Raw genomic sequence first — 27737 nt, 5'->3', positions numbered from 1 at the left:
CCGGGAGAGTGTAGTAACTTCAGGAAGCAGCCGTGGAACGAAAGCTGAAGCTTTTTTGATAGGGAAACGTGTGCGCGCTGGGCGCAGCTAAAGACCCCAGCCTGGGAACATTCCCCAGCCCACATCTCGAAGAGCCTCTGCGACGCTTGTCATCATCTACTCCTGAAGTAGACCTCCCCTCGGTCTCCAGCATCTCTGGCCCAGGTTCTGGCCCGGAGAAATCAGCCTTTTGGGGATGTCCTTGGCCCTGAATGCTGGAAGAGCCGGAAGCTTTCCCACGTAGGGGGCAGCGCAGTTCGCCCCAAGATCCCAGAGAAGCTGAGCGCCCCCGCCTATGCACCCCACCCATCCCTAAACCCTGACGGGTGAGGAGAGTGGGGGAGATCTTGCAGACAGCATCCCCCATACCTCCTCTCCCCCACCCCACCCTGCCAAGTAAACACGGGGACTTTCTCGAGAGCCCTGGAGAGCGGCTCTAGTGGCTTGGGGCCTGAAACCCCAGGCTTGGCTTGTTTGATGTTTAGCATCCCAAAGCGGCACACCACCCCCTCCCCAGCCTGGGAACTTGGAGCTGTGGGTCGGAGAGGGAGGAAAGCAGCCCTCTCAGTCGGCCAGGCCGGGGACTGGACTTGGTTCTGGAAAGGCGAGAAGAGTCGGCCAGAAATGCTCTGAGCAGGGGAGAAGGGAGACCCGGCTGCCGCGCCCCCCCCCCCCCAACAGAGACACTTGTGGGTACAGCTGGAGTTGTCAAGGCCTGGAGGTGGGTGGGGGCAGGGAATGCTCAGCAGCCGGGCAGGGGCTCTGGGATAGGGGCTGGCCCTGAGGGAGGTAGCTTGGGGCCCTCGAGTGAAATCAGACTCAGGCCCGAGGCGACCGCGCGAGAAACGGTCGGGGCACTTACTCCTGGAGGCGGAGGAGGCCCCGCGCGCTCCAGTCCAAGGGCCTCGCAGGAGGCAGGTCTCCTTCCCGCTGTTTAGGACTTGGCCTTACAAAAGGGAAGACTTGCTCGGGAGCCTTCCGAGGATTTTAAATCCTCCTGGGTCAGGGGCAGGCCTGGGGCTGGCATCAAGGTCTCGGGTTTTGAGACCCCAGGGAGGAATTCTCATACTGAGGCCACACACTTCTCCGAGCGCGCTCGCCGGCGTATGCGCGTCGGTGAAGGGCTATCTCCAGGCGCGAGTGCACAAAAGGTAGCGTGAGTCTCTTCTCAGGCGACTGGAGATAAGAGGAAATGAGAGCGGGGTTTTCTGACTTCCAACTCATTAGGGACCAGGTAAGGTCAATGCTTTCTCTATTATGTCTTTATCTTAAAAGCGGGTCAATTTAAGATAAGGGAAAAAAAATCCAGGATCTGTGTGAACCGTACTGATAAAGACTGACCCCTTTCCAGAACTAAAAGCAAGCCAGGCAGACATTCATTTTCTATAAACAAGAGAGTTGTGAGAAGCTGCCTTGAATTCTGATCGAATGTCTCCAGTCTCTCTAGACACGGCTCACCCCCTCCCCCAATTATTAGAGCTGGGAGCAGAGTGCGGGAGGATATTATTTGTGGAGAACTAGAAAGCCTGTTGGGAAATGTGAATCTGAGATGATATGGCTCTTAGGCATGGTTTGCTGGCTTGTTTGCTTCAAATGTGTCTTTCTTTTAGAATGGAAGGAAAGTGACAGACATGAGTGTTGGGAGGGATGAAGCTGAATGTTTTCTTTGCTCTGCCAGGTTCCTATTAAGAGATGCTGGACACCACCTTCCTCTGACCCTCCCTGACTTCCTGACTGGTGTGTTTGTGGTTGTGTAGTTGGGTCCTTTTCAGCTCAAGGCCCACCCTTTGTGGGGCTCGATTTGGGCTCCCTCCTCCACTAGGAGCACAGAAAATTTTCTTGCGCTGCTTTGGCCAGGAGCTTCTGGAAGGAGTGTCCTATCCCCAGTTGCCCTCTGTGGCAAGTTTGTCCACCCAAGTGGCTGGATATATTGGGTATGGATAAGAGTAGTGGGAAGAATGTGTTTTATTGAAAGGGAGGCCCAGGGCGTGCATGCTCCCTCTTCCCACGTAGTTGTGTTTCTCAACTTGATGGTTCTCAAAGGAGCAGAGGAGAAGCAGGCTTAGCAACTTGACAGCACAGTTTCTGCCTCATCTGAAGCCACAGCTGAAGTAGCAGGCTGAGTTTCTCTCTGATAGTGACCTAATACCGTACTTGGAGGGCATCTAGGCATGGCCCCAGACTTCTTATTTCATGTTTCCCATTTGATCTCTGCTTCTTAAACATTTATTGTCTTTGTTATGCTGAGTTGTAAATAAGTTTTGGAAAGGATGAGATTTAAATCCATTCTCCTGTTCTATTTATTTTTTTAGTTACTTGCAGGACACGGCAATATAAATTGATTATTGTTATTGCTCTACTTGAAATGCAAATAAACAATTTTTTTTTAATTGCAAGCAATAGGTCTTGTTAAAGAGGACTCTCCTCCAACATAATATTCACATCTGATTCTGCCAACTCTGTATGTAGGTATAAATGGTTGCATAGAGACATCTGTCTTTGTATGCATTATAGAAGTATACACATATGTATCTATCTCATATATCTATTTTAGAAGGTATTAAAATAGAAAAAAACTTAATGTAGGATTCTCTCAGTAGGGCATCTTATGGAAACTGTTAGATGCAAAAAAGTTGAATGCATTCATTGCCTCAATTAAGATTCACATAAAACCGAGTGTCCCTTAAAAAAATTATACGAGTAAAGAAAAACTTTCTTCAGCTTTATCCATTTTAAATTGGAATATTAATTTATTTTCATGCAAAATTCTGGAGAATTATGTTTGGGGAAAATATTAAAATTTGTTCTTAAAGAAAATGAACTTGTTGTCTGAGATGCACAGCTGTAGATGAGACTTCTTGAGGCAATCTTTTAGAAAAATTATCGTTTGTCACATCTCCATTATCCACTAATAGATATCATAAGTATGAACACTATTGGCCAGCTAACAAAATCAAATGGAAATGTTTCTGCCGCTCCTTTGTAGCAAACTTCCCTCCTACTCTGGTCTTCACAGAGTAGTGGAAATAAGAGGGCAGGTCTGAGTGTAGTCCGGCAACAAGGAAAAAGACCAACTTTTTCTCCTTCCCTCCATTTCCTACATTTCCAGGAATCCTGTCTTTGCTAGATGAAATTGTCAATAATTGTCAGTAACCACCAGGCTGTTGGTAGAGGGTCAAACATTGCATTTCTAGGGTTTTCAGCAATTGTTGATAATGTCATTTCTACAAAATCAAAGATGTTAGGCAATGAAAAGTGTGCTTGGATACCCTTCCCCAGTCACTATTGCCCTGGAGCCGTTCTGTGGAAAATCACCCAGGATGGTAGGGCCTCCACCTTGCCTAGCATTTTCCCTCTCAATACTGCTGCTCGAAGGTGTCCAAAGCTCTAGGAAAACAAGGGTTTATTTGGTTCGCGCGCTGCCGATTTACCTGATCTCCTCGGCACACACACAGCTGAGTGCGCGCGCGCAGATGTAAACCTGGGAATTACCGTAATGACACGAAGAGGACTGGGAGCAGACTCCTCCGAGCTGGCTGTTCGCTCTGTTCTAACCTAGGAGAACAGGTCAATGGTTTAACGAATCTGGCTATGTTGATGTATACAGCAAATCCGGCATGGTTAGGGCCCCCGCGGGCGCCCCCAAAGCACTGGGTTTCTAAACAGGTTTGGAGCGACAGGCTTTTTCAGAGGATATTCTGAAGCCAAAGAGGATTAAACCACTCTCCCCGCCTGGCCACTCGACGGTGCCTTGAGGTCTGCAAGGCACTGTTTTCTGGGTGGGGACTAATGGGGGGTGGGGGTGGGGTGGGTGCGGAGCTGGGCAGTGACGGCTTCCTCCTCCCCTTCTGAGTGTGCTTCAGAAAGAATTGCAACTCTTTCACCAAAGGCATGCACAGAACATACATCCCCATCCCGAGCCAGGGTAGACACAAGTTGTAGCCAGTTCATTACTACTCACTAACCTGCACTATGAACTGAAATGTTGATTACCATTTCCTGGCAGGACTGCTGAGACTGAGGCCTGGGTGTAGTAAACTTTGGAAGTACCGCAGCATATCATTATATACAATTCACATAGCAGGGAGAGTTCAGTTATCTATGTGCACTTCACGTTGGCTTCGTACTGAAATCCAATGGGAGAATCTTTGGAAATATTCCACAAAAAGTCAACCCATAGCCATAATCTAGCCCTGGATGGGTTAAAGAGAACATCTATGAGATCTATGGTAGCATACACGGAGCTTCAGGCATCCCTAATAGTTGATATTAACTTTCCGGTATGAACTGTTTTCTAACAACCGTATGCCATACCAACCCTAAATTGGTTACTGAAAATTCTCGACAGAGCTCAATACTTAGGTTCTGTGGAAGCTGGAGGGTTGTGTGTGCGTGTGTGTGTGTGTGTGTGTGTGTGTGTGTGTGTGGTTCTGCACAGAAGAGAAAAGAGGAAAGGAGAGGGGACTGGAAAGGAGGGGAAGGGAGAAGAGAGGAACACTGCCTGGTGACAGTGTGTGGAGTTCTGCTGGTGTTTTTGACAGCTGAGTCATACTGGCCTTTGGGTCCAAGGGTTGGGGCAGATGGATGAGTGTGTACTGTATGTGATTTTTAGGGGTGATGCTGGTGGGTAGGGCAGGGGGGCCGGCTGAAAGGCAATGTGTGTCCCACCTCTTGGCTGGAGTGTAACACAATGGGAACATAATTACCTAGCTGAAACAAGCTCAAAAGGCAAAAAGTTGCAAAATAGATCGGCCTCCCTGAGAAGAAGGGGAGCCAGTTCCAGAGGTCTGCAGCCATCATCCTTTTTTTTTTTTCCAATACATTTTCAACAAGAGGATCTAGGGAGTGATTCCGATTCAATACACATAATCAGTTTGCAAGTCTTATTTCCATTTGAAAACAGGGCCATTTGCAATCATAAGAGCCGGACACGCTGAAAGATACAGAGCGCTTTCTGAGCAGATGATGGGTGACAGAATCTACAGGCAAGCACTAAATATTTTCTTCTAGCCTCAGGCCGTATGCATCAGGCTTTAGTCCCGGTGTATTTGAAATCGAATATTCCTGTTGTATATATAATTTAATTGCTTAGAAAATTGAGACTCCATGGTTGGAGGGGGGAAAGAAACAGCAGGAAAGGTGAGAGAGAAACCATGTTTGTGCTTCCTCTCGTTGCTGATTGATAGTCATTTAGTGAAGAGTAGACGGGCAAAAGATTTGATGTGAAATTCAAACTTGTTTTTAAAGGAAGGGCCGCCAGAAGAGGTTGCTCGGGGCTAAAATTTCGCGCGTTGGAGTCGTGAAGCCCTGCCGGGGTGTTTCGGGGACCAGCAGGATGTCTGCGGGGCCCGGGCGCAGAGCTGTGACCGAAGCCCTACGGGCGGCTCCGCGGCCTCCCAGTTGCACCGCCAAAGACCTAAGGGCCCCTAGCGGCCCCGCGGTTTCAAATTTGTTGTCAGGCGACCCAGCTGCAAATGTGGACACTTAAAATCTCCGGCTATTTTACGGTCTTTCGTCGTAAAAAGTTTCGGTTTCTAGAACCCAGTGTAACAGCTGTCGGCGACCTCCCCCCTCCTGCCCGCGGCCTCTGCACTCCCCACCCCCTCGGCCTCCCGCTCTAACCCCAGTCCTAGGCGTCACCCCGCCCACCCGAGGTCTTCCCTCCCACGCGCAGCTTGCGGCCACGCGCTCTCTTCCCACCCAACCTCTCGAACCCCCCATCCCCACCCCCCACCCTCGGCAAGGCTAGCAGGTGACTCTCCAGCCCGTTTTCAGTTCACGCTGGGAACAGCCTATACTCTGAACTGTCTGCCGACAGGCTCCTAACCCCTTCTGGAGACCACACTAAGAAGTCTGGTGTGAGGATAAGTAGAAATTTCCCGTGAAGTTTGACCCCAGAATATACAGATAATTAGTTCACTGGGTCACGATGATGATCAAAACCCTAACCTGAAGGGATTTTTTTTTAACGATCTGAAAACACAATCTTTATTTGGATAAACAAAATCAAACAAAGCCAGCGAGCTGCTGCTGTTTCCCTAACGAGGTTTCCTACGGAAAAGAGAGATTCCGCCTCTGCCTAGATACGAACATCTAACAAACTTTCTGGCAGGCAGAAACCCAGTCTAATAATAGTATGTGCTTAATGCCGATTCCATTTTTATTTCAAAAGGGAATAATTTATTAACCTCCTCAAGTTAGTGCCTCTTAGGCAGGCGTTGTGTTTTTAAACGTCCTTGCAAAGCATTTTCACCTCTGAGAAGATCTCAGGAGAACCAATCGATGGGGGGTAGGGGGTGGGGACGATCTGCACAGCTTCCGCCGGCTTGCTCAATCTAATGCAAAACTCTTCCTAAAAGCCCCGATGTTCTCTTTAACAGATGTCAAGTTACAGAGACCATAAAGATCTAAAGTCACCTTTCACACACACGCACACACCCCAGCTGTAAACTCACTTCCCCCCCCCCCCCCCCCCCCCCCCCCCCCCCCCCCCCCCCCGCTCTCTAGAATTCATTCTGTGGTTAAGCGGAGTGAGTGGTCCTGAGGCATTAATCCATCCTGGGTGCAGGTGGGAAGGTCAGGCCTCCCACAATAGGGAGTCTTCAGGCTCCCTATTTCTGCAGACGGGGAACACAGAACTCCTAAAACTGACAGGAGGTGAGGGTGAGACTGGGACCAGTGGGACCCAACCTGCTAGGGTAAAGGGGAGCTAGCTCACCCAAATGAGGACAGGACCCGGCTTAGTCTTGGCTGGGTAGGCAGAGAGGGTGCACAGGGATGTGTCCCAGAGCAGCAGAGAGCTAGAGCAGGTTCCCAGGGCAGGAAGTCCCAGCCACCTGACAGCTCCACAGAGATATGGTGACTATGTGGCCATTTCTAGGAGTGGTGGCTGATGTGTGGTGACTTCTTCCCACTCTCCAGGATCTCCTTGAAGACCAAAACCACACAGGCTGGGGATTGCTGGTCCACGTCTTCAGGAGCAATCCTAATCAGGGAGAAGAAACCTCAGTCTGCCTTCCTCAGGGAGCCCTCTCCCTATCTCCCAAGGCAGATGTGGGACACCTTCATTAGGAGCCAAAGATCACCTACGGGAGCATCATATTCTTGTATTTATAGCTTGATGTGACTCCTTCATCTACTTTTTATTTGTTACTTCATCCCACTCATTTTCCATTTCTTCATTTCAACGCCTATGTTTTACTTGCTTGCTTGTCCAATTCCAGCCTCACAGCTGCAGTCATACTTCCAAGGCAATTCGGTATCATTTTCCTAATCATGTCGGCGCTAAAGGGAAAACAAAGTGGATGCACTAACCCATATAGAATGAAAGCCAGTAAAGCCCATATGGGAGGCCATTGGTAGTGGTGGTGTGGAGAGGTGTTGCTGAAAGGACCAGTGAGCCACCAAGGTCAGCCTATCAGAGGACTAGTGAGGAAAAAAGTGACAGAAGCAAAGAGAGGCAGCAGTGCAGAGAAATTCAATTAATGTCAATAGATGCGAAGTAAGGAATACAGCCCCGACCTAACACATATGCCTGGCCTGGACAGGCATAGAAAGGGATGAGGAGGAAGCAGATGTGTATATGGTCATCTGTCTCTGAACTGAGAGGCAAATCTAGCAACCTCTTACTTTCCTCCTGCTAGACATTAAGAATAGAAACTTTATGCCGGAGCAAATTAAAGGGCTAGGGAGCTGAGGGGCCAGGAACTGTTGTTGTTCGCCTCCAAACTCCAGCCTGGCCCTTTGGGCTCTACACTTTGGGGAAGGAAAAAATTCAGCGGAGCCTGGGGGCAGAGGGCGAAGCCCCTGGGAGAAGAAATAGTGGCTCCTGGAAACTTCCGGGAAAAACAGACAAAAATCCTTTCTTTCGAACAAGTGCCCCACCCCTCCTCCCTGCAGTTGGAGAGGGGCCTTAAGAGAAAGGGGAGACTCTAGGTCTTTTCCGACCCTGGCTGTTGGACAGCGCCCTCTTTTGTCCCCGCCAGCGCGGCCTCGAAGGAGGTACCACGTGGAGGGAGCCCCAGCTGCCTGGGAAAATGGCAGGGCGATTCCACTGGGACTAAGAGCCGAACCCGCCCCCCCCCTCCCCCCAGCTCTCATCTTCGGGCCCCGTACAGCTTCCCATGACAGAAGGCGGGTCCTGAGAAGGCGCCCGGTTCCCCGCTACCCAGTCGGGCCCCATCCTTCTGCGGACGCGCAGCGGGCGGGGCCACGGCTGCCCCGGAGATCCCTCCGCGGAGCCGGAATCTCTCCCCTCGCCCGCTCCCCGGGAGGGTCAGGCTCCGCGGGGCGTTCCCAGCCTCTGGGTCCCGCGGCTGCGGCACGGGAGGAGACCAGGCTTGCCCTGTCGCCGGGCCTCTGCTCTGCGGGGAGAAGGGAATCCCCCCCCCACCCCCCAAAAAACTACACACAACCTTCCAGGGCCGGTCATTTCCCTCCACCGCCCCCTTCCCTTTCCCAGCCACTTTGGGGTTTCTCCAAGGGGCCTGGAGCCCCAGGGCCCTTGCTTTCTTGAGAGTTTCACACGCTCTGTGATATATTTTAGCTGCAACGTATTAACCCATTTACTACCCCGGCATGACACAGGTGTTGATTTGGACTTCATTTGGGTGGTGACCGCAGAAGGGCACATCTGAGAAGCTTCTCAACTTGTGAAGCACAGGCCGAGGGTGAGGTCCGGGAGAGGGACCCGGAGCGAATGCCGGCCGGTCGGGGAGGGAGGGCGGCGGTCCAGACTTCCTGCGGTCGGCGCCCACCGCTCCGCCCCAGCTGCAAGAGGCCTCGCGCAGCTCCAGTCCCCGCCCGGCGGTGTCTCCGCTAACGGGGCTTTTCTCAGCAAAGGGTGCTGCAGCGCGACGTCAGCCCCGCCGGGTCCAGAAGCCCGAATCCTCCTTCTTGGACCCGCGCAATCGCCTCTCTTTCCCCTTTATATTCTTCGGTAATTTCGGAGGCAAAGATTTCAACTTTGGGGGAATTTGTTTCATCTCTCCTAAATTCAGAAACGGAGTCTTCAAAAGTCTTAATGTGTGTGTTTACTTTTTTCTAGCGTTGAAATGAATGCGAAGCCACGGATCGAATCCCGTCACTCATTTGGGGTTAGCTTCTCCCGATATTTCACACGGAAAACAAAACTGGGTCCCTCTTATTTGTACTTGTCCTTAACCTTTGCAGCAACTGCTGTAGATGAGGCTCTGTCCATTCTCTAATAGATTTTACTAGGGGCTGGTGACAGAGAACTGATTTCTTTTCTATTAGGGTTTAGCACATCTTTGTTGAAGGCCTGTAGAATGACCAGGGATTAGATTTGCATCTCTTAGGCGCCCTGTGTGGTCTTTGTGTGAAGCTTGTAACTGTTAAAAATGACTTGTTAGGAAGCGTGTGGGCTCTCATCGCTCTCCTTTTGACAGAATGATTGTGAAATTCAGATTGGCCCTGTAGGATTTAGCCCGCAGATTCCACCTGAACCCTAAGCAATTAGACCCTAATCTCACTGCAATCATATTTGAGTTAGGATTTGTTGCACTTTGTTTACTTCAATTAAAAGCAGAGGAATATTTTTTTTTCAGCCTTTAAAGTGAAATCTCCAGGCGCAAAACCTCAGGACTTCTCAGAAACGGTTTTGGTGGTGATGGGGATTTCTTTCCTGTAAGGTTTCCTCCTACTCCTCCCGCCCGCCCCTCCCCCATTTAAATAACTCTTTCTCTCTGTCTCTCTCTCTCTTTTTCCCCCTTTCCCTGTTACTCGCTAATGTCTGGAGCATCTATCTTCTTAAGGGTTGAATTCAGGTCGCCTGGGAAGAAATGCGTCGAGATGACTCCCAGCTGCTAGGGGCGCCCAAGCTCCGGGAGTCCCCAAGTCCCCGACAGAGCGCTAACGTCCCGCTCCAGCGCGGAGGTTTCCCACTCTCGCTGGCCACGCGGCGTGCGTGGGCTCCGGGCAGTGGGCGCCCGTCCAGCTTCTGGCTTCCTGCGGCTGATTCTCTTCTAAGGCGCCTGGCGCCCGCCCCGCCGCAGGGCGACTGCCGAGACCCGGTCAGCTGGACCGCGGCGTCCGTCCCGGAGCTGCCCTTAGGATTCAGCGTGGCCTCCACGTGGGCTTGGCTTCCGCCCTGCGGCCTGCTGCGCGCACAGTCCGCCCCAGGAAGTTGGGGGAGGTGGTCTCACCTCTGCGGGGTCGTCTTCTGCCCGGGTGCCGGACCGGCCGGAGTTGGGCCTCGAGCGGCCTGGCTCCGGCGGTCCTACGGGCCCTGAGCGCCCGGGGCCGGCCTCTAGCCTCTCCTCGCCAGGCCCCAGCGGCCTAGAGCGCCGGCCTCTGTGCGCCGCCGTCTGACCGGCTGCGGAGGGTCAGTGGCCCAGGTCGTCAGGATCTCTGCAATTCTCAGGGCATTTAACCCCGATGCAATTCCTAAGGGTCGCCTGCGGTTACTAACTGTCAAGTCAGGTCACCTTAGTAGTATTGCTTGATCTGTGGTGAGTTTATCGCCTTCATTTATTTATCTCGTGCGACTTTGTTACTTTTATTTTCTCGGAGGATCTCATTGGGGAGACACATAATGACAATGACCCTTGGTCATCGTTTGTCCATTTTGACTCATGACCACTTATTGGGTCCTAGTGAGTTTGATTTGGTTCCCTAAAATACTGCTTCGCCTTTATGAGTTAATACTAAGGTGAGAGCCAACATAGGATGTAAACTAGAGAAATATTCTGGCACGGGAGGACCTCAATGCCATTTATTTGAGGGGGAAGGGAAGATGCCACTTTTAAAACTTCCTAATAAACTTTTTAGTAGCAAGTGTTCTCATTGTCACTCATGTCAGAGAAAAAAAATTTTTTTAATGTTTTTTATATTTGATTCCATAAGAACGAAGGAAAGCCAGCCTACAACTTCACTCTGCCTGCGTAGCTAAAACATTTTAAGTGAGGACAACGTACTCTACCGCCGCTTAGGTACTATATAAATGTGAGCAGTGCAAACTAATTTAAGCAAATGGTGCTCTCTTCCAATATTTTCTGGGGTGGAGTCTGCTTTAAACAGGCTCATCTTTTGGGATAATTCTAATAGCTATTCTTAACTTTATTAAGAATTCGTAAGGGCTTAAGGGAATAAGGGAGATTCTGTCTTGCCAGTGGATTGGGGGGAGGTGGGAATGTGGTCTTGGAGTAGGGAAGAAGGGGGAGCAAGACTGTGATAGTCTCTTTGAGATCTACCAAAAGAAGTCTTGATCTATTGATTGAAGATCCCTGCTTTAAATCAACCCTGTGTGCAGTTTAGTACAGTTTTTCATTTGTGAATAGGAACTGTATCAAAACCCTAGTGTGACCATGACAATTGGGTAATCACACACAAGGCATCTTTGCTAATGGAGAGATTCTGTAAATATGTTTCTAGTGAATACACAGATAACAGTCACAGTGGAAGGGTCAGGTGCCACAAATCATAGATTACTCTGCCAAGGGTTGCCAGCCATCTGAGGCTTGGAAGGACATTAACTGCCTTTGCATTCTCAGAATACTCCCCTCAGTTCGTGATTTCACTTACTTGACCCTACTTCTGTTATTAAAAAGCTGGCAGGCACAATCAAGGGCGAGCAGGTTGGCTACCTACCCTTCTGGCAGCTTGCCAGTATTCCCATTTAGCTGCCAGCAGACAAGGAGAGGAGCGAATCAGTCGTAATCCTACAGTAGCATCTAGAAGGTATCAGGAAAACTTTAGTGGCAGCAGGAGGGTCCACCAATCAGCCCTGTTTCTAAATTCTCCACTTCATATCTGTAATAAATCCCTCTGGGGGAATTCACTACTGGGAAAGGTGGGGAGGGGAATGGATACAGGAGCTCTCAAGCAGTTTCCTTGAAAAGTAAGCTGTAAGTGCATTACTTGATAGTCCCAATTTTGAAAACGGGCATAAATAGAAATAGGATTCTTGTTACTAACAAGAGCAAAAACCAGGAAAAGTGTCCCTTATCAGTGGGGGGGGGAGGGGGGGAATCAAGAGCTTTTAATAAAATTTGTAAGATTATCCCTTTTTGTGAATAGAACAAACTTCTGCCTTTTCATGTTTGCTTTAATAGAGAAATTATTGCTAACTTAATAAGATTTAGACATTCAACTTTCAGAGAAATTATATAAATCTAATATTATATAAAAATAGTTTTTTATTCCTATCTCTAATTGAAACAAGCAGGTATTTGGCACACAGGGTCATTGTAAAAGCAAAATCTCTCTTTCTAATATTAGCACTTTTCCTTGAGGATATAAAATCTAGGAGTCTAACACAAAAGAATCTATGGGTGAAACAAGACTTTCTGGGTCCCCTTTGTTGGCAGGATAGGCTCTTTTCTCATACTTTTAAATTGGAAGTAGCTTTGCGATCTAGATTAACTATCATGATTGAGATAAAGCCATAACTTTTACTCGTAGGTACCATGAAAAAGTAAGTAGACTGACTTCATCAGTGAGGTTTTCTTCAGGGGATTTGCTTGTGGGAGAGGCCTTGTTGCACTTTTTGAACAGAAAGGTACAATTCACTGAAGTATGAGTGTTCATAAAGGCTAGCAAAGTGTATTTTTTGAAGAATATTATATTTTCTAATATGTCAGGTTCCTAGATGTGAGATATAAAAAAACTAATTTAACTTTTTCTCCCAAAATTATACCATCATTACATTAGTGTATTCTTAAAGAATGGAGATGGACATTACTCATCTACATTACCAAAGGGGAAAAAAATTTAAAAACCAGGTGGCAGATATGTGCCTTATAATTTAAACAATAGTGAGTGATGAACAATCTTCCAAGTTCATTGAAGCAGGAATGGGAGAGAATATCTATAAAAGTGAATAAAAAAGGATCTTGTACAAATATGCCTAACCCTCCATTTTATTAGCTTATAATGCAAATTATTATTTGCTCTTGCTACTAAGAGCCATTTTAATGTAATGGATTCATTTCAGACCCTCAAGAAAACCAAAGCCTATGTCCTTTTACAAGTTTGTGAAGAACTTTCAAATGGCCACATCCAATTTGAAGACAGATATATTTTTTCTTGCTTATTAAGTTATAAAGTTGGAATTTATGCTGATGAGCATTTTCCATCTTGACTAATACTTTCTGCCAAAGAAGTTTTTCTTTTAAAAGAAAAGATAGCAAGTGAACAGAAGGAAATTCCAAGTCTCTGTGATTTGATACTGGTCACCATTTCACATTCTTAAATTTAGAGCTGTAAACAACCATATTCTTTTTTTTCTTTGTGTATCTGTGGGTTAGTCAGTATCTTGTATAGTGCCTTGCACACGATAGTTTGATAAGTTTGCTGAACAAATGAATTCATGAAACACTTTCACTATTTACCGTGTAATCTTTTCTGATGTGAAAAATATAAAGGTAAAGGAGTCTTAACATTTTTCTTTATTTATGTGAATAAAAAATTGTTAAAATTCTCGATGGGTTTGACTTAAAATGACAGAAAAGCAGCCCCATTCTATGCTAGTTAGCAAGAGAAGAATCTCTTAAGATTTCCCTGCCTATTGAAATGAAAACTGTTTGAGGTAATACTATAATGTTTAAAACAAACAAAAACCCGCAAAGCTTAGATGTAACACAAAATGAACCTTAAAAATTAATGACTTGGAAAGTCCTTTGAGTTAATCTCTTTTTACATTCCAGATTTAAACTTCTATGGCATACTTATCTTTCTTGAGACCTTTAAAATTCTAAAGTGTAGCCATCTTCTGAAGTGGTGAAGGAAACAGAAGGTTACAAATCCTATCATTCTTTTGGGAGTGGGAGTGGGAACTGGCCAGTATGGTCTTATCTACTAGAAAAGAATATAAGAACTAATGTTGATTGTTAATGATAATGCCACATAGGGCTGCTCTACGGAATGGCCAAGAGGAATCTATTATGCAAGAGCGATGGCTACTATTGCTGTGTTCCCAACTTCTATTCCTTAGTGAGCACCTCTCACATTTGATTAGGGACTATAGCTTTGGGGCACAATGGAACCAGTGGAGTGAAGGCAGGAGGAATCAAAAGATTGGAAGTAGCTTCAGAGTTGGGATGCACTATGCCTTGTGTTGGCCCAAACAACTCCTAGAATCTCTCTTCATTGATTTGGGGACTGGTTCAAGATTACATACCTGTTAAGAAAAGACTATACTGGCAGATTCTTTTCCATTTTGAATGTGAGACCTTTCATCAATGAGTATGAGGATATTATTTCAAGTGGAAATGAGTGCTTATATAGCAAGGATGTCCCTGGCTTCAGCTGAGTAGGCTCCCTGGGCGGTATTTGCACCTCAGCAGCATTTGCTCAGAAAAATTAAGAAGACTGGAAGGAGTCAAACAGCAACAGAACCCTAAATAAGTTAAATCTTGAATCTAAATTCCATTTACTTAAGATCAAACATCCTCTTTTAAAGCACTCACTTGGCACGAAGATACAGATATTGCTTCCTGTTTATATGCAGTTTAAATATGCATTTACACTCTTAGTGGGTTACAGCTAATCCTTCAACTTTTGTTTCTAACAAGAAATGGATTCCTAAAAGGAAATGTTCTTTACCAGTGTCTGGAACAATGATGACCCATTGCTCTCCCAAAAATTCTCTGTTTTATTCACATGTAGATAGGACTTGGTATTTCATCACCAAGTTCATAACAAAGTCAACTCACTATAGTGGAAGAGTATTTATAAAATTATACTTTTTTGATAGAAACCAAAAACAGAGGTTGATATAATATCCTGTTGTCAGTGCATATCCAGCTTAGACATTATACAGAAGAACTAGGCAGTATCACCCTAAGACATAAATATTTTATGATATGGCCTATTTATTGATTTATTTATTCAGTCAGTAAAGATTCACTTACATCAGGCAAAGTTCTACGCATGCAGAAAAAGATATGTCTCTAACCCCAAAGACACTGTGTTTGGAGAGACAAGCATGAAAATAGACAATCACAGTTCAATGCAATGAGTGGAGTAATCTGAAGTCTGTGCAACATGCAGTGGGATCCAGAGGGAAGAAGCATCTATATTTGGCAGAAGGAGAAAAGGTAACACTTGAATTCAATCCTGAAGGAGAAACAAGGTTTTATCAGGTATTCCGGGTAGAGGAAAAAGGATGTGCAAAGGCCCAGAGGCAGTGAAAACCATGTCCTGTTCAGGGACTCATACCTGGATTGTATTGCTGGAGGAGAAACTGTGAGGAGAGTGTTGGGAGTAAAACTGAAGGGGTGCTATGGGCAAAACATTTTGAAGACCCTTGAATGCCAGGCTAAGAAGTGTAGGTTTATCTTGCAGCAGATGGAAAGGCACTGAAAAAATTCAAACATAATCAGATGTGCATTTTAGAAAGACCATGCAGTCAGCAGATTAGAGACTGGATTAAAAGGGACAAATTAGTGACAATGGGACTATTTGGTGGTTGTTTTTACCTGCCTGCTTGGTGTAAGAGTGCTAAAGAGAACTACCTTTTATTAAATAGGTACAAATCCTTAAACCCTGGCAAAAAGGAAGGCATAAAGATATTTTCCAAGAGGCATCTTTTTAAGGAAAATGACTGTTCCCACTAAGTAAATATTGCAAATTAATTTTGTATGTCCTGTGCATTGCTCATTGTTTTACTTTACTGTAGGACTGACATCCACCTGAGCTGACATTTCTGTCACTGTATTGAAAGGCTGTGTAGTGTTGTAGAAAGTGTGCTACCACAAGTCAAGACACTTGCCTCTAATTGAGCTTTATATCTTAGTCTTTGTAAGACCTTGGGGAAGTCATTTTACCTCTTTGGGCTTCATTTTCCTCAGTTGTAAAGCTGAGGGGCACAGTGTAAATTATTTGAAATGCCACTTGATTTTTATCGTTACATGATTTGCAACTTTGCACTTGTTAATCTCTCCTAACGTTTCTTTCTTACCTTGTCTTTATGTTTTCTCACAATTTTAAGAGGGACAGAAGTATTTGGAAGATAATCCCAGGACATTCTGTTTTTATTGCACTATACTTAGTGTACTTAGCCTTCTCCTGGAAGTATTAGGATGTTGGCAGCCATTTTGAAACTAGGCGTTTCTAGTTGCATGAGTCACATTTTATCTTCATATGCACAAAAAGAGGACTATTTAATCACTTTCAACATCTATTAGACCAAATTAGTAACTAATTTTTAAGTTATAAATTTTCCTTTCCAAAATGATTGTTTCTTGGGTCAGAAAAGGATATGTTCTTAGAAAGCTAGTGTATGGATAAAGTTGGCACTTAAAATTATAGGAAGTGCACTGTTTCTAGTAATATTCTATTTTAAATTCTGCATTTCCTTGGAAACTTCGTGTTATTTAATGCTCTTTTTTTTTCACTTAAGAGGCTGTTTACATTGGTAATATATCTTCTAGAGCTCTGGGAGTTCATCGGGTTTGTACCTACAAAACAGCACAGCACTGTTACTGTGCTTCAGAGACATGCAGGGGTCCCAGGGCAAATCAAAATGTTTTTAAATGTATGACATGTGTGAAGTTGATGAAAATTCATGACTTCTCTCTGTCAGGGCTGCTTAAGCTTAAATCATCAGAGAAAGGTGAGTGCAAAGAATTTTATTTAATACTTTTAATTCTGAAATCCTTTCCATCCCTTGCTTGTGGTCCTGTGTTTCAGTTCTGTTCTATTTAGTAGTCTGCTAACAAAAATGTTTAAAATTAAAAATTAGTCGCATGCTCTAAACTGCTTTTCAGATTTGCCTTCTTAAACTATCACTCAGATGTATAACTTTTAAAGGGGAATTGAAATGTGGTTTGAGAATGTAATCACGTACTATAGAACATGCAAAATACATGTGAAAGACCACACGAGTGCTGTTAATTCAACTGATTATACTTCATGCTTTAGAAATGTTTTCAAATTTATCTTTTAAACTTGAAAAGAAAATATTCCATGAAAATGTTAAGAGATAAAAAAAAAAAAGCCAAAATGCTGTGGATATTGAGATCAGCTGTTTTTAACTAAAAATCCATTCAAAGCAAAATAAAAGGCATTGTGTAGTGTGGGCTGGCTAAAACTGAGAACACAAGAGCATTGCAGTTAATTAGAAGCAATCAACAGGATGCTTTGCAACATTTCTCACATCAGCGCACCATCTGATCGCTATAATAAAAATTTCCCACAGTCTTGATGCAAAAAGGAGTAGAAATAAATATTTGAGTCATTAAAATATAGAATGTATTTCAATCACTCTTACTAATAATTATTTTTACTTAGTTATTATTGTTAGGAAAATAAGATCTTGAAAATCCCCAAAGGTTGTTCTATTTGTGTTAATCTTACATTTTTGTTTTAATTTTGTATGCATTTGAATATGAGAAAAATACCAATTTTTGAAAATAAAATTTAGGGCATGAATTTGAGTTGTTATATGATTTATGTGTGGTTAGTACTTGTAAAAGATAACTGGGCTGGCTTTTCCTGGACTGTTGGGCCATATATTATGAATGATTATTATATTACAAATAACTAAGTACTATATTATAGCTATTTTCATATTAACACAATATTGAACTAAGTTAATTATATTAACAGCTGTATCATAGAAGTCTTAAAAGAATGTACAATATTTAACACTATTACTTTTCTACAATTTGTTCAATGCTTGATTCTACTCAGAAGTTTTACTTTAGTTTCATTTTTTCGACATCAGAAATTATTTTACTAGGGCAAAAATATTGCTTTTGTCATATTTTTATGAAGTTCATAATCTGTTCATTATAAGTAACATTTGTTTTTTTCTTCCCGCCCACTGCATCCTTTTTTTTTTTTTTTTCCATTTTGGTGTGTGTATGTGTGTGTGGGTGTGTGTGTCTGTGTCTGTGTGACAGATTCTTTGTTATGTTGTCTTCTCACATTAAAGGTAGAGCTCGCTCTGGGCCACTGAGGTGCTTCAAAACACATAAACACGTAAAATGGTTTGTTAAAAATGTTTAGCATGAATCAGAACTATATACATTTTGGCAATAGTTTTACAACTTTTTTTCCCTCAAAAAAGCTTATTTGTGAATGTCCAGGAGGCGCCCTTTTTAGAGGCAAAAATAGCTGTGAAACCAGTGCTATTAATAAGAGAATTGTCTTCCAAAAAAGTCTACGATTTGTTCTCCTGTATTTATAAAGTACAACTCGCTGATGAGAGGAATTTTCTCTTCAGACTATAGTCATCTCTTGCTGAAAGAAAACATGCTTTAGAAGAAAATACATTTGGTTTGTTTTAACTATTTTTGTTTATTGTTTGTTTTGTTTTGGTCTGTATGTTTTCTCCTCTTACATCACACAAGATTTTTTTTTCTCTCCCTGTTCCCCAAAAAAGCTTTTTGCTAAGCATGTTCTTTCTAGAGCACTCATTACATTTTTCTGTAGAATAAAAAAAAATAGTTTCAAAGAACTATCTTCTCTTTGGCACCAAACTATTTTTTTGTACTCTTCTTTGTACAGATTTGATCTACTTCATTGCAGGAGGGTGTCTCTTAGCTAGGTTCTCGTTAGGGAATTTACTCTTTCTGCTGCTTTATAGAGACAAATAGCTTTGATGATAAATACTTTAGAATACACATCTTACAAGTTCAGGAAAAGGCTATGTTAGGATGTCAATATTTTTCTTCTGACTAAAGAGCCTATTACATGCACAGTACTATTTGTGCTTAAAATTTTAAACTCTGGTATTTTTGCTCATCAAGATTGGAGCATTAGCTACAAACGTTCACTGCTCCAATGAAAAGCAGTTCAGTAACGAACAGCCTGAAATTGGCTCTGTTGCATTTAGTTTGGTTTATAGGAATTGGAATAATAATGCTCTAAAAATGCATATTAAAATACCTGCTTATCTCTAACATCATTATTTCTTAAAGCAAACAATTTAGACAGAAAAGTCATTTGATAAAAATAATTGATTTGGACAAAATAATACTCACATTCTTCTGCCAGATAATGATTTAGCAGCTACTCTTACTTCAGTGGTACTTCATTAGACACAATTCTCATTCATCTGAAAGCCTTACAAAAAAATCCACATTTTTAATTCTTTAAAAATTACTTTATTTTTAAAGAAATGAACAAATACAGGAAAAGAGAATAAAGTCCCTAACAGAATTTACTTGCTGTTATTCAGTTCTTTAAAAAATTTCTTAAGAGACAGAAATGTCATATGCTTAGTTTCAGGACAAAGGCACCTTTTTAAATGAAGGGCTTAAAGAAAATCGATGAAGAAGTTTGCTTAATAGAAAGCAGGCTAACTAAGCTTTTGGTTGTAAAAATTATCTATATTACAAAACAAGAACATAACTAATGTTTAGTGAACTTTAGAACTAATATAAGGCTAGTCTTTAATAAAAAGTATCTTAAAAAAAAAACAATTATGAGCAACTTCTGGAATTCACTTTGGGTAGCATGTCCAGGGGGTACATTGTTTTACTCTTTTTCTATGGTAGAGCCGATTTAACTTGGGAGTTAAGAAAACTTATGTAACTTCAGAATGTTTCCAGCTAGTGGTTTTATGTAGGACTAGTATTATGCAGTTAAAAACAAAAACAAAAACCTTATAGTCATACAATGTTAATTAACTCATTTAGCAATGTGGGTTGTTATTATTATGATTATTCTTTTGCTTGAAAAATGACCAAGCTATGTAGATCAGGAATCAAAATAATTCAGGTTCTTAGCAATGTTATAAAGTGTTCTTTTTAATAGTTTAGCAATTAATTAAAAGTCTCTTGCATGTGATTCATTAATATTCATTTTTACATTTTGAGACTTAAATATATTTAAATTTTTGTGATCACTAAATGCTTTTAGCTGCATATTGTGTTTAAGTAAGAAAAAAAATCTATTGTAAACGGGCTGAATTCATTTAAGAGAGTGTTTACATTTATATTTCTTTTTAATAAACAAAGTTGTTACATTTAATACATCGTAATTTTGCTAAAGTTGCAAGCATTTTGCTAAAATGTTTTATTTGGTAATGAAAACAATTTCATAAATATTAATAAATCTTCACTTCCTTTACTACTTTCTATCAATTTTTGATTCTTTTTAAAATACAAACATATTATTCATTTTTAATGGAATGAATAAATATATTTAGGATTCAAATTTCCTGTAATGAAACAGAGTTTAAAATCTTCAACAGGATAGTAAACTATTTACTTGGCTTCACTCTGTCTTCTATATGATTTGACAGAACTAAGTAGTGAAAACTAACCAAAACCAGAAATCAACTGAGAGAATATTCAAGAAAGAAAAAGGAAGAGTTGCAGGAAATGATATTTTCCCATCAGTGGATAGGCATGCATATATTAAAGACATAAAAGGCAGCAAGGGGAGAAACAAAAGCTGTATACTGGGGATTCTGCAAGTCTGAATTAACTAAATGGAAAAAAAATGAAATCATTCTGCTTAAACTTGTTCACTAATAAAAGGAGAATTGCTTTTGTTAAATATGCTTGGTGTGATTATCAAGCAAAATTTTTTTTCTCCCAGACATCTATGAATAAAACATGCGTTTGAGCATTAGGTAAACAAACAATAAATGGATGAGTTCAGTTGCAACATAATAACATTTTATTTAGAAAACATATATAATCATATTTGTATTGGCAATCCAAATTTAATGACTTCTTTCAGTAAAATTAAAGTGCCTCACAAATAACATCTTATGCATAAGGATTGCTTATTCTTTGCCCAATTTCTCCTATTTTTTCAAAGAAACAGATTTTTAAGGTCTCTGCTGAACCATACATAAACCAGAGGAAGCACGATTTCTCAGAAAAAAAAAATTTGAGTCATCTTAATTTTATGTTACAGATCTTGTAAAAAATTTTTAAAATATATTTCTGGGACTGAGGGAGAAAATGTTCTCAAGGCTGCTATAGCTTGAGCTGATTTGAACAAGGCTCTGTATGCAGCTGAACCAGTCTTTGGCTTATTAGCCATTTCATTAACACAACATCTTCTGTAAACTATGAATGAGAATAAACCATTTACAATAAGGAAAGCAAACAACAGAATGAATTTCCTCTGTTGGTGTTTTATAAGACTGTTAAACAGAAAATGGAGGGAAGAACTCTCTTTAGACGATATCACTTAATTAAGTAAAGCATCCTAATCAGAGTCCCCTCCAATTGTAATGACTGTAGGGAGTCAAGTACATTTCTGTCTATATTAGAGTATCTAACTGCAATGATTTATTGATATTTATTTTAGAAGTACAACACAAAAGCAATAAAAGAGAAGAAGCAGGGAGAGAGGGAACATGCCATTGCTTACTGCAGGTACAATCAGAGCACTTCAGCAAAATTCCTGATTTTCTTGTGGGGTGGGGGGGTTTACTTTCTAAAATCAGAGCACACCTTTAGATGAGAATGGTCCTTTCCTGCATTTGACTTTTCCAAATATTCGCTGTGACATTTCTTTGTCCATTGGGTGAATCATTGATTCACTTTCTTCACTGCAAGAATCACTGCAAATGAGAGGATGAGCACCTGCTGTTTTCTGCAGTGACATTACTAGATGCATTCTACACTGATTTGAGTCTTAAAGTACAGCTTCTTTGTATGGGAGAGAGATTTGAGGAACGAGAGTAAATATACTGTATAGGCAGACAGACATTGGCCGCCCTCCAAGCTGCACACAGCATAAACCTGTTTATCTGCCACATTTCACAAACCTCAAAAACATGTGAATAAATCAGGCGAGCAACTGGATAAGTGATTCACACTAGGGAATCTAACCAATATTCTGATGAGAGGGTACTATAATGCTAAGACATTGGGGCAAACAGACTTGTAGAAACTGCACATAATAAAATTGATTAGTGGTTCAAAGGAGAAAATATTCTACACCAAAACGAATCTGAAGAGGTATCCCAACTCTGTGAACTTCTGTTGGATATTTACGTCCAAGTTATCTGGAGAGTGGGTTCAAAAATATACTGTCACCCATATTATTCCAATAATTGGGGCCAATGTGCATTTGGACTTCAAGTTAGTTATCAAAATACTTTATTTCTGGATACCTGGATCTAAATATCGGAGGCTAGTGCCTTGAAAGCCCCTAATTACACCAACACATATATTCGAAATTAAATTACCGAACACGCTTTGAACCTATTCACTTTGTGAAAGCAAACTTTTCTTAGAAAGTTACATCCTTATAATTGAAGATGAATTGCTTGGTAATAAGTGAATTATGCAAGCAAAGTCATAATTATTGCTACATGACTACTTTTTCTCTTACTTTCTGTTATTTCTAACTCATCTGCTGATCTTTTTTAATGGTTATTGCGCCTCAGCATTTAGTTGTAAAATGGAAGTTCTCATAGGTTTGGGGGCTAACCTCAAAAGTATGCTTTGGTCCTGAAGATCCCTTAAGATTGTTTATGAATTTCATGTTTGGATTATTTGCCTAAACTAGACCTGGTTATAGTCACAGCAAGATGAATTATCCATTTGCTTGTTATGTCTATTAGCTTCCAGTAGAGACCTACCATCTTACTACCAAGAAAGTGTTGTTTTCTCTACATTTGCAAACACAAAATACTATCCCAGAGTGAAGAGGAATCAAATAAGGCATTCCATGACTTTGTTTCCTACGCTGCAGAATAAAAAGGCAAATTGCTAAAACTTTTTGGCCCTGAAAAACCTTATTAGATCAGTAACCTAAGACATCATCATCCTAGCAACAGGAAGTCATGGAAAAGGTAGGTGGCCCGGAAATTTTGGCAGGTTCAAGATTCTTGGTTAAAGACTTGCCTCCAAAGAGCCTGTTTGAATCTATTGACAATTGTATCTACCAATTTTTTTTTTTTTTTTTTTTTTTTTTTGCCTTGACGTTTTCTCATCTTCTTGCTTCTTGTCTCAGGTTGTTTCTTCAGGATCAGGCACAGAGACTGACTGAATGGCTCCAATGATCAGGATTTGAAAACCTAATATCAGAATCTGCTGTTTTGTGTAAGTTGGCCTTAAGCAGTCTCTTCTTTAGCATTAGGACACTTACACAATATGGGGGCATCTTCTTCACTTCTCCCTGACCTTGTAAAATATGACACAAACTTGTGGGCAGTCAAGAGTGATATTAAAATTGTTGGTAATTTCGGGGTGCCTGGTGACTAGTTGATTGAGTGTCCTACTTTGGCTCAGGTCATGATGTCACAGTTTGTGGGTTCAAGCCCTGCATCAGGCTCTGTGCTGACAGCTCAGAGCCTGGAGCCTGCTTTGAATTCTGTGTCTCCCTCTGTCTCTGCACCTCTCCCACTCACACTGTCTCTTTTTCTCTCAAAAATAAATAAACATTTAAAAAAATTATTGGCAATCTCATCAGTCTGAAGGCTAAACACATTGATTTTTATAATCCCAGAAAATTTTACCTAGTTTTCTAAATGTGTTGAATTTTTAATTTACGTCCACAAAGCTAAAAGCTGGTTCTGTGAACCTCAATTAAAGTCAATCACAACCACAAAGAACTCTTTGGAAGAGTTTTCTTTTTCTTTTCTTTTCTCTTATTTTTTCTTTTCTTTTGTGGTTTTATGGTTTTATTAACACAAATACAACATGCACATAAGTTGTCTGTCTATTCATTTTCTTCACTGCACAGCCTGGCATTGGGATTGGTGACTCTGATGGCCAGCTCAGCTGCTCTTTCCACAATGGCTTTGCAGTTCTTGGAGGAGACACTGTGAGCAATCTGTGCACAGTAAGATATTATTGCACATCAGCAGCTCTTCAAGATCCTCGATGTTGTGGACTAGGAACTTCCGGAAGCCACTGGGCAGCATGTGCTTTGCTTTCTTGTTGCTCCCATAACCAATGGTGGGCATCAGGATCTGGTCCGTGAATCTTCTGAGAACTCCATATTGTCAATGCCTCTGGGTTTCCACCAGTTGCACTTAATTTTGACTTATCTATGGTCTGACTGTTTCCAGAAGAACTTCTTGGTCCTCTTTTTAACCATCTTGGGCTTCACAGGAGGTCTGAGGGCGGCCATGATCCAGAGTAGGAGACGGCTGCCACTTCCATGGGCAGGTCGAAGAAGGGCTGGAGGATTTCTAAAGTAGTGGCTTTTCTAAGTAAGAAATGATCATTAAATCTTGTGTAATCTGTACACCATGGGAACCTAAGAATTAATAGGTTTAATCATATTTTGTAATCAATATTTGTAATCATATTTGCAATCAATACAGACAGCATATAGAATTTTAAAAAAATTGTTTCTTGCTTCCTAGCCTCCCACAATCCCATTCTCTAGTAGTAGCCATTAATAATAATTTCTCGTATTTTTAAAAAAGTTCATCCATTTATTTTGAGAGAGAGAGAGGGAGAGGGGCAGAGAGAGAAAGAGAATCTCAAGCAGGCTCTGCACCACCAATGTTGGGCTTGAACCCACAAACTGTGAGACCATGGCCTGAGCTGAATTCAGGAGTCAGAAGCTTAACCGACTGATCCACCCAGGTACCCCAAGTTTCTCATATATTTTAAGAGGCTTTAAATTTTTTTCCCTTTCTTAATTAAGTAATCTCTACACCCAATGTGGGGCTTGAACTCACAACCCTGAGGTCAGGAATCACATGCTTTACCAACTGAACCAGCCAGGCACCCCAATTAATAAACTTTTACATTCATATGTAAGCATGTGTTATTTTAAGTCACAAATAAATCATATAATATATCTACTCTTCTGAATTTGCTTTTATTTGATTAGCAGTGTTTTTGGCTGTCATTCCATTCCCTACATAGGAGTCTATTTCATTCTTCTAGCAGCTGCACAGGATACCAAACAATATGCTATCATGGATATAACCATTCCCATATTGATGGACACTGAAGTTATTTTTTGTCTTTCTGTTTTTTCAAATAATACTTTAGCAAACATGTGCACATTTTTGTGTTTTTCTAAGTGTATTCATAGAATTAAATGCCTGAAGTGAAATTGCTATATAAAAACACACGTTCACAAGTTTTGAATGCTGCTGCCACCTTATTGGTACAACCAAAACATTGCACCAGTTTACTTTTCACTGTAAGTTTTTGAGAGGCAGGGATTTTGGAAACAGGCTTAGCTGAGTTCTGTGTGTTACGTTATCTGCCTGCCATTCCATCTCTTCAAACCTGATTAAACACAGTTGAGGGGCAGCAGGGATGGTTAGCGATGACCTAGTGCAGAGAGAGTGCCCCTATGACTTAGGAGCTGGGAGAGCAGTGATGGCTGGGGAGGGACAGCACCGGGGCAGGGAGGGAAAGAGCTGGGAAGTATGGCTGCCCGTCAGTTTAGGAAAAGTCTGAGTTTTCACCAAGTCTCTTCGCTAGCAGCTTTCCAGACAAGTGAGGGGGCTGCAGAGCAGAATTAAGAGCCATTCACATAGACTGTCATAAAAATGGAAAAGAAGGTGAATTAGAACCATGTTACACAGACATACTCACACACACACACACACACACACACACACTTCTCTGTTCAGATTCCAGTCCAGGTGTGCATTCACCTTTACACCCTGTCTTGGTCTGGGTTGCTAGGGAAGGACTGTTCTCTGACATTCCTGGCTGATCTTCACCAGGCAGGAGTCCTCCAGGCTCCCTCTCTATTTTACCATTAAGCTTCTCTGCGTGTGGATAACCCGGAAAACACACATGACATTGTCCTAGTTCCTGGATCTGAAGAGACATCTTCATCCTTGAAACTTCTACTCCTTATTCAATATTTTCATTCGGCCTGGCATTTTATAAGTCCCATTTTCATCCTTAAAATAGAAACTTAGAAGTGCCTCTTCATCTATACCCTAGATCTCAGCCTTTTAAATTGAGGGGTTACTTTAATGTTCTCAAGGTTATAGTTACACTAGGAAGTTTATTTTGTATTCAACATTAGCATGCCAGGTAGTATGGTAGGGGCTGTGGATGCAAAGATGAATGAGACACGGTTCTGCCTTCTAGAAGCTCATAAAATAATGAGGAGATAGCACAAACTAAAACACACACCACTCTTTGATAAATGTAAAAACAGAGGTATTTTTAAAAATTTTTTAATGTTTATTCATTTTTGAGAGAGAGAGAGACAGAGTGTGACTGGGGGAAGGGCAGAGAGAGAGAGGGAGACACAGAATTCGAAGCAGGCTCCAGGGTCCAAGCTGTCAGCACAGAGCCTGATGCGGGGCTTGAACTCGCAAACCATGAAATCATGACCTGAGCTGAAGTCAGATGCTCAACCAAGCCACGCAGGTGCCCCAAAACAGAGGTATTTAATCAAAATTATATGAAGTATCTGTATCCTGCAGATATACTTGTACACGTACAAAAGGACACACAAGCCAGAGTTGTTCGCTGCAGATGTTTGTGATACTAAGAGTTAAAAAAACATCCTGAGCATCTATCAACAAGGGCACTATATGGTTTAATAAGTGCTGTCTATGTACTGATATAGCGTAGTCTTCAGGAGCTATATATATGCATGTGTATATATATGTGTGTGTGTGTGTGTGTGTGTGTGTGTGTGTGTATACATATATACATTTAATATATATACATATATATTAAAGTTTATTTCTTTATTTATTTTGGGAGAAAAAAAAGCAGCATAAGCAGGGGACGGGCAGAGACAGAGGAGAGAGAGAATCCCAAGCAGGCTCCATGCAGTGAGTGCAGAGCCCAATTCAGGGCTCAATTTTGTGAACCGTGAGATCATGATCTAAGCTGAAGTTGGACGCTTAACCTACTGAGCCCACCCAGGTGTCCCTGGGATATATTTTTATATGAAAAAAGCAAGCTGCAGAACATGTATGTTGCCTCCCATATAAGAAATGTAGAAAAATAAGAATATGTATTAATGTTTGCTTGTATATGCATAAAAAGACCCCTTAAGTGGAAGACCCCTTAAGAAACCAATGCGGAGTGCCTGGGTGGCTCCGTTGGTTGAGTCCCACCCTTGATATAGGCTCAGGGTTGTGAAACTGAGCTCTGCATCAGGCTCAGTGCTGAGCATGGAGGTTGCTTGGGATTCTCTCACTCCTTCTCTCTCTGCCTCTCCCCTGCTCTCTCTCTCTCTCTCTCAAAATAAATGAACTTAAAAAAAAATGAAAGCAATGCAAGTGCTAATCTATAGGGTGAGAGTGGGCATCAGGGATTACTGAGTGGATGGGAAAAGGAGGCGAAACAGATTCTCAGTGTATACCTTTTTATATCATTTTAAGTTTTGAGCCATGTGAATGTATTATTTAAAATTATATTAAATAAATTTAAGTTATAAAATAAAATTCCCCCTCTCAGAGCTTTGAATTCTCTGAGGTCTTTGCAAATGCTTAGCTATGTTTACTTGGGATAAAGAACATTACAGCGGACTGGACAGGGAGGCTCTGAACACGAGAAAGAAGCCTTTTTAGAGACTGCTGGATTTTTCTTACTACATTCTTAGAGCCACTCTTTCATGAAAATGATTTGGAGCAGAATGAGGAAGAATACCTTTCTCTACAAAGTTTTCAGAGATGGGATATCTTACAAACAGTATATCTGTCTGACACAGGAACAGTTTTAGAAGTAGATTTCATTCTTTAAATTTCCTGCAGATAAGGCTGTTTAGAGTGGCCCCCTCTGGTTTCTCATGATAGTTTTATAGGAAAGACATGATTTGCCCATACCTTCAGTTGATCTGCTTAAGTCATAAAATGGAACAATGTGAAAATT

The 27737-nt window shown here is 41.9% G+C and overlaps 1 long non-coding RNA gene and 1 pseudogene across 2 annotated transcripts; one reads left to right on the top strand and one right to left on the bottom strand.

Moving 5' to 3' along the window:
* The first annotated feature begins 954 nt into the window (after positions 1-954).
* LOC122222470 lies at positions 955-23737 on the top strand. Of its 2 annotated transcripts, none has more exons than XR_006203769.1 (3): positions 955-1273; positions 22930-23018; positions 23662-23737. It is a non-coding gene; the product is annotated as an uncharacterized LOC122222470 (long non-coding RNA). The 2 variants fall into 2 exon arrangements; XR_006203770.1 differs by lacking the exon at positions 955-1273 and adding an exon at positions 16494-16612.
* Positions 23575-27737, bottom strand: part of LOC122222469 — a 144297-nt pseudogene continuing 140134 nt past the window's right edge.

The sequence above is a fragment of the Panthera leo genome, chromosome B3 (genome assembly GCF_018350215.1).
Source record: "Panthera leo isolate Ple1 chromosome B3, P.leo_Ple1_pat1.1, whole genome shotgun sequence".
NCBI lineage: Eukaryota > Metazoa > Chordata > Mammalia > Carnivora > Felidae > Panthera > Panthera leo.
This window is presented reverse-complemented; position numbering and strand designations above follow the sequence as displayed.